Genomic DNA, 12,531 nt, shown 5'->3' on the forward strand with positions numbered 1-12,531 from the left:
AGGGGATAGAATTATTTTTAATTCATTTTCCTATTTATCCAGAGTTGCCAAAAAATCTTTTAGTTTCATAATCTTTACTTTTTGATAGCTATTTCCCAGATCTATCTGAAATTTGCAATGACACGGAAATACATTACACAGCAGCTTCTTGCTTCCCAAGGAATATCTACATTTGTTATTAGCAAAAGAGAGTGGGAAATTCGTATTAGAAGAAGAGCAAAGGGAAATAATTAATTAGCAACTATCTAAATCTTATCAATCTTATCTTAAATCTTATCTAATCTTATCTAAATCTTATTTTGCCAATCTTATCAAAGGCTCAGAACTGCTTCAAAACTACAAGCTTCATTCTATACCATGAAGGCCAAAAAAGCCTGAGAAAAGGAATAGGGAGAAAAGGAAGATTTCTTTGTTAGTATTTTAGGTTTCCAAAACAGGGACAGGCAGGAAGTGATCACTGTAGGGAAGATTAAACTTTTACTGCAATGGGAATTAGAGAGTCACATTAAAGAGGAGGAACAGATTATGGGTTCTGACAGCACTTGTATTCAAGAGACCTATAATTCTCTTGACCTATCAGTCAAGAGACTGATAATATCGCTAAGTATGTTAGCAGTCTTGGTCGCTCTACAGAAGCCCAACAAAATTTTTTTACAATTTCATCTAAGAGGAAAGGAGCTTATTTCAAAAATAGTGTCTGACATTTAATCGAGCTGCTTTAGTTCTGTACACCGGTTTACTGCTGTACTGATCAATCTCTTAGCTATTAAGGCATAGTTTATTCTGTGGGAGGTAGAAAGAGATGGCAACGTGTTCGCCTTCTGCAGTTCAGCGGTGAACATTCAGCTTTCTCCGGAGGGTGCTTAATAGGACCAGATACAAATGCTAAGCAAACGAAGAAGGACAAGGAGAGAGTAGGACAGGAAATAATAAAATGAACATATTTTATTACCTTACCATGAGGCAAAAAAGTAACAATTTATACATTATGAAGCATTTGCTACTGAAGAGGAATGAGGATATTAATTAACCTAATCAGAAGCAAAGCTTTTATCCACCAGTCTTATTCCAGCCACCTTTCAGCACATTTATTTACCACAATTTTCCACTGCTTGTATCATTAATGAGATAATAAATTCTATAGCAGAAACATACACATCTAACTTCCATTTAGAACAATCTGAAAGCCCAATCATGGTAAATGAAAATCGGTGAAATACAGAAAATATATCCAGAGCATAGGTTTAACAATGCTGATAATGTCTACACTTTCCAGCACAAAATGGCCATAATAGGGGAACGTACATATATACTACAGGTGCTTTGATCTGCATTCTATTTTAACTTTTCTAGTCTACTTTGGGAAACTGGAAAGGGGTAAAACTTTGTTGTGTTCAATACAACTAAAATCCATTAAGCAGGCTTCATATCACTAGATGATATCAAACACATGTACACAAACACTTAGAAACTAGAGCTAACTATATGCAACTTTGGGAGAAGAGCACATATACGGTAAAAGCTGCAAAGAGGAGGGCAATCTAGTAAATTCTGCAAATGGACTATTACCTTCAACACAGCTCCCTGTTTATAACACTGTGCAAGTGCTCTACCACTCTGTACTACTTCTGAACATCTATTTTGTGTAAGGCTTTCAGGAGTCAAAGTTCAGACATGAGAGACTTCAAAACTAGAGACAGATAATGGCAGGACACAGAAATACTAAAGCGACCTCCAGTGACAGGGAGAACAGTGATGCACAGAAAGCATGGAATATCAATTCCAAGCACAGAAGAAAGAAGAGATGCTTTGGAAGGACTGTGGGGTTTCAAATCCATTTTAAGAGACACTCTCCAGCTCTCTTAATACTTCGATTGCTTTGAAGATTTCAGACCACAGATTTAAAGTAAGTGTAGATGCCCAGCTTCCTCTTCAATTTAATGTTGTGTAGTACAGGCTCCTTTGAATATCTCAGATGTAATCTATTTGCATTGTCATTAAGGCCACATACTGCTGTTTGTTAAGATTAAAAAAGGATCTATATTTAACCTCCTTCCATAACAAACGCATGATTTGCGATTCAAACTTCATTTCCAACAAAGACACCTGGAAAGGAGCTGGTGATAGACTACTGCTCTGTGTGCATTCTCCTAAAGCCATCTTCTCTACAGATTATCTTTCAGACTTCTTTTGAAAACTCAGTAAGTCATCATATTGAAGCTAAGGCTGGACAAAGGGCTTCATTAGGACTTGCACAGTTGGCAACATTTTCATTTACCGTAATAAAGAATCCGAACAGAAGCAAAAACATGCTCTCTTTTCAAGCTGTTCTTTCTTTGTACCATCCTCCTATTAGACAGAAAATAAGCTCGTAAAAGCGACTGTTACATTTTTAAACTACGAGAAAAACATGGTCACACCAGGCAAAAAGGAGTAAAGGCAGTTTTTTTTTTTTTTTTTTTTGCCAAGCATTCAACTTCCTGGCTATTCAATCTCCTTTCCTATTAGCAGAAAATGGTCTAGGACTCATTTGATCCATTCTCATTTTGTCCAATAGAGGGAAGCAACATCCACAAACACTAATGAATTTGTCACAGGGTAGCAAGCTTTTATAGCCTGATCAAATAAACGTCCAAGTACAGCTCTGCCTAGTTCATGGCCTCATCATGAACTTTAGTACTTTATTAGTCTAAATAAGATGACTCCAGTAACCTCTTATCTCATTCAGTAACTCTCTAAACTTTTAGGATGAGAAGAAGTAGGATGGGACACTATAGACAGGAGGAGACAATAAAACTATTAAGTGCATCATTCTGCACTTGATTTTGCTACTGTAAGAGAAGACACTGGGAAATCTGGAATAACAAGGTTGAAGAACAGGGAGCCTGGGGATTTGAAGGGGAGAAGAGGCAGTGGAAAGCTCTTTTTAAGTTATTTTATAGTACCTAGTCCTGCAAGGAGAGCTATGAACAAATGAGATCCAAGGGCCTGCAAGCTAGTTTCAACCAATTAGAGACTTAGCAACACAACACTGAGTTCTTACATAGCTCTTCTCAATAGAGCCCGAAGCGCTTCGCTCAAAAAATTTATTTTATTGTGGCCATCTTGTATCTGGGGAAACGTTCATGATAAACAGCCTGAAACATTATCTCCTAACCCAGAATCTTATCCTACATTTTCTCATAAGTGAACACTTTTCAAGATTTTCAGTCAATTCTTATTTGAAAACCAAAGAATTTTGCAAGTGTGGACTGCAGCTGTTACTATTCTTTTGGTAGCCAGTATGCCTCCTGCAGCACATCTCAAAAACACTGAAGCATTAGCCCTGCTTACTTTGACATCTGCACTCAAAATTTCTGTTAATAATGCTCATGGACTCACGTGCAGGCTGCCACACAGCAATGTACAGAAAATCAGCAAGAAAAGACAGAACTTTGTCTAAGCATGAGTAAAGAATTGTCACAGCCTGCAGTTTTGCAGATACCTATCCAATGACTTTACTCTATATGTACTGAAGGCAAGCACCCTCCCAGAAAAAAAAAAAAGGCAGATTACACAAAGAAAAGGTTTGGAAATTGCCTATAGATTTAAGGTCTGAGTTCTAAGCAGCAACCTGAAAGTCCAGAATCTTGTAATAACTTGCAGCAAACACTGGGCTGAGATCTACAAAGGGGCCACACACACTATACTTGGTTCAAGGGCCAGTGAGAGAGAATAGCTGTCCTTCTGGAAGCAGATTTGGCTCACTATTCATGTTATACAGGCCTTTTCTTCAGTGTCATCTGACAATAAACACAAGGTCTGTACCTACTACCAATTTCACACATGCCATTAAGAAACATTCACAGCAATATAAGAGACATACAGGAAGGCTTGCTGTCATATAGTGAGGCCACTGGTTTCAATGGGAGCAGAGATAAAATCACAAATAGGGCCAAGACAGTGGAATTAAATCAAAGGAAATTCAGGCTGAACATTGGAAGAAATATTTCAACAGCAAGACCAGATTAATTTAAACCTATCAAGGGAAGCAATCAGTCTTTTTATAAATAACAAATGCAGAACAGACCCCTGCTGCATACATATCAGCCCAGATCACTGAAAAAATACGATCGTTCACCTGAGAAATGCTGTAACTAAAGACTACAGGGAAAAAAACCTGACAGGCAGATTCTCCCTTTTTTGCTTATCTCCTTTTACAAATCCTTAATCATCTATACCATCAACACATCATCTTTTAACCCTAATATTTGTCTTTCATTTCTTTGGTTAAGATTGCCCTCCTGAAAATATTTTGTGTTGTTTAAATACAATGGGCATTTGCTCACAGAAGTAGACTGTACATCCGTCTCAATAAACTTGACCCAAAGACTATATAGTCAAATGGCAAAAGAGGTCATTACCTACTACACACAAAAACTTTGCCGGATCTAAATTATAATGCTTTATAACAAAGGCGGGGGGGGGGGGGGGGAGGGAACTGTTTACATAGCATTATATAAACTTGACAAAATTTGAAGCTTAGTACATTTTTAACTCAATTTTTTTCATCACTGGAATACAAATGAGTTTGAATCAGATGATCCTGTACTTTAAATAGAGGGTTTTCCACTTCCCCAAATAGCTATTTATTATGTCTAGCTTCACTATAGAAAGAACAAACTGTTATCATCTATATTGCTGCAAAATTATATCATTACTGTATAACAAACTCCCATACTTCAATCATTTTCTTAAAAAAAAAAAGATCTTTTTGAGAGGGAGGGGCAAATGATGCAATTAGAATTTGGGGTGAGGTTTTCTTTTTATGTAGTTAGGTGACTGTTGATAAACATACAGATACCCAGGAAAAGCAGATGACTTCTGTTACAACAACGGCCTGAATCATTACAAGAATGCAACAATGGTGCTTGATTTTACCTTTGGAAACAAAGTGCACAGGGGCAAAGTTCATTCTCTATGTAGAACAAAGCAAAAAGCCTGTGCCCCAATTAATTTTGCCACTGAAACATAATACTTATGCTGTGTGTAGGCCTTTTGCGCTCACAGCGGGCATCATCTTACTGGAAGAAGTCAACAGACTACTAGTACATGTCATGACATCACTTCTTCCATTTATTTACAGATACAGGCCAAAGACAAAATGCACCAGCTTAACAAAAATACCCCAAAATTCAAAGAAAGAACATTTTAAACAATATAGTCAGGCAAATCTTTGTGTTAACACTCTTACCAATAGACAGTTGACTGCTACTGCCTTAGCTTAAATCTGTAAATCAATACAGAAAACACAAAAACATATATAAAGCAAAGTTTTTAAAAATACGTAAGAAATATATCCATGTTGCAACATACATGGCCTTACATTATTTACATTTTGATCCAACTTTGGATAGCGCTTACTCCTAGAACCACTTTTAATTAAGAAGATTAAGCATCTGTGTTTAGGCCTGTTAAGGGGATACTCCACCATTAGCACAGATGAGCCATATAAAACTTTGATTTATCACAGCACTAAACTGTTCTCTAATTTAGAGCATTAATGGATTTTTTATCAAGGGCAATGCCTTGATTTTGCAAATTTCTTGGTGTATAATGCCCAGCACCTGAAGTCAAATTGTATCAGAATCTCAGGTTTCATTTAGGAAAATACCTCAAACCTTACTTCTGTGATCTACAATAACATGATTTAAAGACATAAGAAATAAAACTGCACAGAAAATAAAAGTCTACCTTTACAGTATTATTCTGCTATTCATCAGCAGTACTCCAACACAATCAACATACTGTACACTTAATGCTAGTATGCTGTTGCATGCAATCCACAAAGTTCCCAGCAGATTTCATGTAGTTTCTGACATTTCATTTCAAGGATCAAAGCTCTGCTTTGAGTAGGTTTTATAGTTTATGAGATCTCTTTGGGAATTGGTGTTTTCCATTTTAAAATTACTAGCTTTCCGTTTTTCTTTAAAATGCGAGAAAGGGGAGGGAAAGTTGACATATAGACAGAAGGAGGCCTTGTATTTAAACCAGTCTTACAAAGGAACTGAACTCCCTCTTTGTTTAATTTATGCGGCAGTTAAGACTGCAAAGAGCAGTTTTGCTTTTAAAATCCTGAAATTATATATCTATTCCACAAAGGCCATAAAGAGCGATTTCATTTTGCTCAAGGAGGGTTATACTTTCCACATCAAAATACATTTTGTTATGCTTCCAAGTGCAACGTACCCTTCCTTTGGATAAAGGGTGTTTGGGTGAGGCTTTCCATAACAGAAAAGAGTGAAAGGAAGCAAGATGCTGCTGAATAAAGTACCATCTGCTGTCAACAAGCTAGAAAATCATGTCAGTGCTTAACAGCAGTCTCATTCAGTTAACATTTCTATTTCCATCAGTACTGAGAAATACTCATACAGTCATTTTCTTAGCTCTGGGTGAATTAACAGGACTAACAAGAACAAAGTCCAGTGGCATTCACAAAAAGTTGCCCCCTTTGAATTATATTCAGGAACAGAGTGCTTTGAACATTTTATTTTAAAACAAAGTAAATACTGCAGGCAAGAAATATTATGATCTCTTATTAAACTGGAAGACAAGTACCTTTGTGAAGTTCTGAAACTGTGAATACAGAACTTAAAGAACCATACTCTCAATGTCCTTTATTCCTAGAAAAGAGAAGAAAGATCCTTTTACAAAAAGAATTTCAGTCTTTCACCTCTTCAGCTCTTTACAATTTGTGGATTTTATCAACAAGCTCTCTCACAGAGGGAAGGACTTCTAGCAGTAATATTCACTTAGACGCTCTCCCAGATTCTTTAGGATGAATATGGAGTAGCCTTTAATTCAGTATTGTCTACAAAAATGATGAATGTCACATAAGAAGAAAACAGCAGCCTTTTCAGATAACAGAAAAAGAGTTTGGCCATGAGTATTTATCATGTTTTCAAAGCTAAAACAAAAATAAACCAAAAGCAAAGAATGAAAATCGTACAGTGGTCTGGAGGACATGAATTTAATAGGTTTCACATAAGTTTACTCACAAGACATTCCATTAAAAAGTTACATTTACTTACCAAGACAAAATATGAATTAATTAAAAACTCCATGTAGTCTGTAGCCCTAGAAGACTTGTGATCCCATAAGGTGAAAATGTCCACGAGTTGCCAGAACAAGTAGGAAAAAGTAACCTTTCAGGGCTAACATTATGATTAGACATACTAATAAAAACCTCAGACTGAAATTCCCCCAGCTTTAGACAGGAAGCCACACCTTAGTCAGGTGATCAGAATCACAGATTCTTTGGGCTAAAAGACCAAAACATGACTCATTATAGGAGCTTATCTCCCCAAAATAATCATTAAATGTAAGAATTTGCAACCACTTTTGTATACCCCTTTTGGATCTGGTAAAATATTTAGCTTATTAAATAAAATATAAAAGCCCACATGTAACTGGGCTGCAATCTCAAATGTATCCATATCTAGTCATGGTCTATAGAGACAACCAGAGACGCTCAGAAACACAACCTAAAACTAGTAGCTCATCTACCAAAGAGCTCACAACTGAGTTAGCATTAACTCATCTGTTCTTCACACACTAGTATTGAGGTCATTAGAATGCAGTTTTAGTGAGGACACAGTAACTATGATTCTGTGCAATTCTTCCTCCATTTAGATAACCAGTATATTTCATCAATAGTCACTGATTTTTCCTCATAACAGATTAAATTCCTGTCCTTAATCTGTACTAAATAGTTTCTTCATCCCTAATCTTACTAAGTAAAAAAGAATTTTCCCCAGCTAGTTTTCTTCCTCAGTAAGAACAGGAAGCCTCTTTTAATATACAAAACTTGGACCACTTTCTTTTGAACAACAAGAAAGAAATAACTTAACTTTGACCTAGATTCTGAAAATGGCATAAATCTCCTACCCAAAACTTCCAAGAGACGGCAGCAAATCTTACTCTACGTCTAACTATTTTATTTTTCAGCAGTTGAACCTATCTCTACCATGAAACAAAACATGATCCTAGAACTTATCGCCCTCAGTATTTTGGCTATGTTCAAGATCTACATCTAAGCACTGGAGCCTGAGGCATTTAAAGTATAGGCAGCACAATATAGCTATCCCTGTCATTTAGTATATCTTTGCAATCCTAACCTACATTTTTATGCCAGGAAAGAACTGAAAATTCCTTTTCCACAGCCCAAAACAAAAACAAACAAACATACAATGAATACGCTTTCAAAGGGTCATGTCTGCCTTTCCTTCCAAACAAGACTTACTAACTGTTCAGTCACAGAATCAGCCAGGTTATTTTACTTATTTTTAACTGGTACCTTATTTAAATATCTTATTTCTACTTTACAGTCAACCTCTCTTATTCAACTCAGTTTTAGTTTTTGCTAACAGTTTACCTGCAAAACCTCAATGCTCAGGTTATTTCAGAACGCAATAGACTTGTGTTAAGAAAGCAGTTGTCCAGTTAGAAAAAAAGTCTAAACTGTTATATCATAAATGTGATTCCTTTGATCACTACAAGCTCAGAGGATCTAAAAATTAAGGGCTTACAGGATTCCGAGGTTGTACATGTTTTCCTGAACAAGAAAAAGCATGACCAAAATAAAATAAGCATTAGACATCATGCTCTTTCCATTCTCTCTTCCTTAGAAAAGATAGAAGCAAAAGTATCAGCAAATTCTGTTGCAAGTATAAAGCTATGTATATTCCTGTGGTAGCACATTATAAAATTTATTCCTAACTTCTAAGAGTGAGTAAAAGTGTTAAATGTACACCAGAATGATTCCAGAAAAGGAAGGTAGCAGATTAAAAAAAAACACACCTTTGTTTCTTCTCTCTGGACAGTGCAGTCGATCCGTCCTAGCTTCTTTGCACGGTACATCGGGAGCGCCATAAGCATGACCAAAAAAAAAAAAGGGGGGGAGGAGGGGTGTGCAAAATTTGACGGTGAAGGCTCCTCCCCTGCACTTTACATGTTAATGGCTCTTAGCTCACTGATCACAAAGCAACTCTTACGATCCTTTTTCAAACAGTTCAGCTCCAGGGTAACAAGTTCAAAGTGGGAGGAGGTAAAGGGAATCAAAGCGTGGTAACAGTCTCAGGTAGACGTTGAGTTCCTTTTATGTAAGCAGAACCTGTTCTTCAGGTTAGAAACTGAAACATCTGTTTATTGCCCTATTTGAAAGTTGCACGCCAAACCTTTTCCATACTAACAAGTCTGTAGAGGTAAAAACATATTTAATAATGCACAGACAAGCAAAATGTGGGAGGGAAAGTTAATCATTACCATGCACTGAGTTTATTTTACATTTTGGACTTCCTTATATTAATACCAGAGAAGCAACTCCCTTATTAGGCTTGTTATAAGCAAGAGTAGAGAAGAATGTAATGGCAATGAAGTCTTCACAGAAATTTCCGTCTTGCAAAAGTTTAAGTCAAATACAGCAGCTAAATTTTAAGAGGGATGGCAGTTTTCTGCAATTGCAGATATCAATCAGGTTACAAAGGAGAAGAAAGGTAAATTTTTCTTGCATATCACAGTAAAGCAACTAATATCAGTCTGTTCTTTCTGCATGTGACAGATGGAACAATTAGCCATATCCATGCCAGGGTGTTTTACCTTTTCACTTCAGTATCAGCTGAGCCATCACACCGATAAAAGGATTCATAGCGGGCCAATACTGAGATCTGCTGCTACTCCTAATACAATCATTCTTAAGATACAGTGTATCCAAGAGGCTTCCATTAGGTTAGTGGGCAGTGTTTGAAATACAGTAGAATCTCGGGTCCTTTCAGCTTTATAGACTTAACTGCTTAGTATTCTGCTAGGAAAAAAAGCTGTTTTATTATTCTTGGTAAATGTATTACGTGTTACTTAACATTACAATAAACACACTATTTGCACAATCTGCATTCAGATCAGCTACTTCTTTCATTCTAATCTCCTAACTTATGAGTTTGGTTTTGCCAGAGGATGGAATTTATGGTTGCAGCAGGTTTGATCTGGATATAAAAGGAATAATCCAAGACCATACGCTTTGCAGGGGGGTTTTTTTTGTGTGTTTTGTTTTGTTTTTAATGTTTCGAATTGTAGCATTTTCCTCTACTGCTTCCCAGTACAGGTGGTAATTTTGTTGGGAAGTTTTAGTTTGCGGGGCAGGGGGAGATTGTGTGTCCACACACAGGTGAATACATATTCCTATTTGGCAGATAACATGTTCCCCATTGCACAAAATAATAGTAACTATAACTGTTGCAGTATTCACTAACGCAAATTCTATGCAGCAAACAGGGAAAATCTCAGTGTAAAACAATAGAGAGGGGCACAATCAAAAGATATAAACTTTCTACAGTGTACAAGATTTAAAAAAAGAATCAGAAGAAACAATATCTGCAAATATAGACCGATGAAACTTCCTTCAGGTGGGAGGTAAGCCCCAGCTACACCCCCATGTATAAATACTGCACAGCACTGGAACAAATCTACCTTATGTCACATGCATAGGACTGACAAGGAAGAATGAATTACTAATCCATTTTCTGAAAACAATTTTGCTCTTTTAAAATTATTATTCTCCAAAGAGAAAGTATGAAAAAAAGATAGAAGGGAAGGAAGGAGAATTAAGATATAATTGACTGAATACTCAACACATCCCAAAACATTTGCCAATTAACGTTTCTTCCTTCAAACTTAGCAGGATTAGCCAATGCTCTTCACTTCCACTTTATCACTGAACATTATCATCTTTACTGTGTATACGTGCAGAACTTGAGAGTTCACTACCAGCGAGTTTGAGCTTCACTTCTAATCAGCAGTCACAAACCACTCTGCAAAATGACACTTCATAGTCCTTTTGATTAGTAAGTCCAGCTCTACAAAATAATAAAAGTGTTTTCCCAAAACTTCCTTATAGAAGGAAAGAGAAATTATCAGAAATAGGCAGAAGGAAAACAAGTTTGAGTTTAGGCTGACACCTGCAGCACAATATTGGCCCTCAACAGGCAGGCAAAGTTGTCTGCCATTGTATTCCTTTGCTAATCTACTTAAGGTAGAAGAGAGCTCATCTCACAACATATGGCAGCATTACTGCCACAGCACTAACAGGAATAAAAAAAATGAGAAAGTGAGAGCAAAGATAAATAAGGCAACACTATAAAGCAGACCAAATTAAGATTTTTCCTTTACCAGTCAAGTGTCTTGAGATTCCTCAAGAGGCTGCAGAACTGGATGTTTCATACTAAATCATTTTACAGATTACCTAATAGCCCTGGATAATGCCTTCAAATTATTTTTTGTTTAATTCGCCCACTTTGTATTTTCCCTTTAATGTTCGCATGTTTGTTAGTTGTTACTGTTTTATGAATTAAGGACAAAAATCATAGACTATAAAGTATCAACTTCCATTAATAAAGAATTACTTAGAAATAGTCTGTCCGCTACAGAACTATTTATATGAGCAACTTCTTATCAGTAGCAAGGGTTTATCCAGTTAAGGACAGGCTCACCTTTCAGGCTCAGTAACTATTTTCTAGTCACCTCTCCCTATCATGTCTTTTATTTGTAATAGAAGCTATACAATGTTAGTTTATTTTCTGCAAAATACGGATGTGAAGATCTTAAGAGGAGGCAAGAAAAGAGAGGCAACTAGAAAAAATGCTACACTTACATTTTATCACTAGTTTAAATATGGGTAAAACAAGTTATTAAATATACATATACCGACACCTTTCCTAATACAGATTTGTTTAAGAGGCATTTAGGAGTATGTGAATTTCAAATGACGCTTTATGTACTGCAGCATTTACTCCTTTTTCCACAACATATCAGATGCATAACACTGCATTTATATTATACAAATCAATGCTATCCTACATAGCTCTTGCAAGCACTGTTTGCCAAGTAAACAAATATGATTTATCCTACACAGAACTATATTTCTTCATGATGCTGCAATCACATTAACTGCCCAAAAGCATACCAATCTACACGTAACACAGATGTGAACTTTCTCCAGAAAACTTCACAAAGTATAAATCAACACCGCATGGGCAAAAAGAGCTGGTCCAGTACACAGAACATTGACTGAGACTAAAAATCTAGAGCTCTTTCCAGCTCTTCCATTAGTCTGTAGATGTCATATCACTTTTTTGCTCCTTGATTTCTCCCATCTGCTAAGAAGTAATGATACCGATTTCTGATGTATGTTAGTGACAAAAAGCAAAGTACGAAAATATCATTACTGCCATACACACATGCCAATGCAACTTCTTCTCATGAGAAACACAGGAAGCTGCCTAAATTATTCACAATGCCAGAAATCAGGAAATGAAGAAAGTGTTCCGTTATTGTAATAATCAGTTACAACATACTGAAGGTGGGAAAAGAGTTCTCTCACTCTTTCTTGCAACTTGCAGTACAAGAATATAGCTAACTGGAACAAAAGTCAATTCTCCTAAATGGTATATACATGACAGCTGTCTGCCCATAATGAAGAGGCTATTTAGCATGATATCA

General features: G+C 36.4%; 1 protein-coding gene across 1 annotated transcript in view; it reads right to left on the bottom strand.

Annotated features, from left to right (window-relative positions):
• Positions 1-12,531, bottom strand: part of PLCH2 (phospholipase C eta 2) — a 143,299-nt gene that overhangs the window by 126,153 nt on the left and 4,615 nt on the right. The window contains exons 3-4 of the mRNA XM_068915963.1: positions 8,839-9,234; positions 6,598-6,662 (exon numbers count right to left, since the gene is read on the bottom strand). The gene's annotated coding sequence lies outside the window, so the exon portion shown is untranslated. The remainder of the gene's footprint in view (positions 1-6,597; positions 6,663-8,838; positions 9,235-12,531) is intronic.

Source organism: Struthio camelus, chromosome 21, assembly GCF_040807025.1.
Source record: "Struthio camelus isolate bStrCam1 chromosome 21, bStrCam1.hap1, whole genome shotgun sequence".
NCBI classification, from domain to species: Eukaryota; Metazoa; Chordata; class Aves; order Struthioniformes; family Struthionidae; genus Struthio; species Struthio camelus.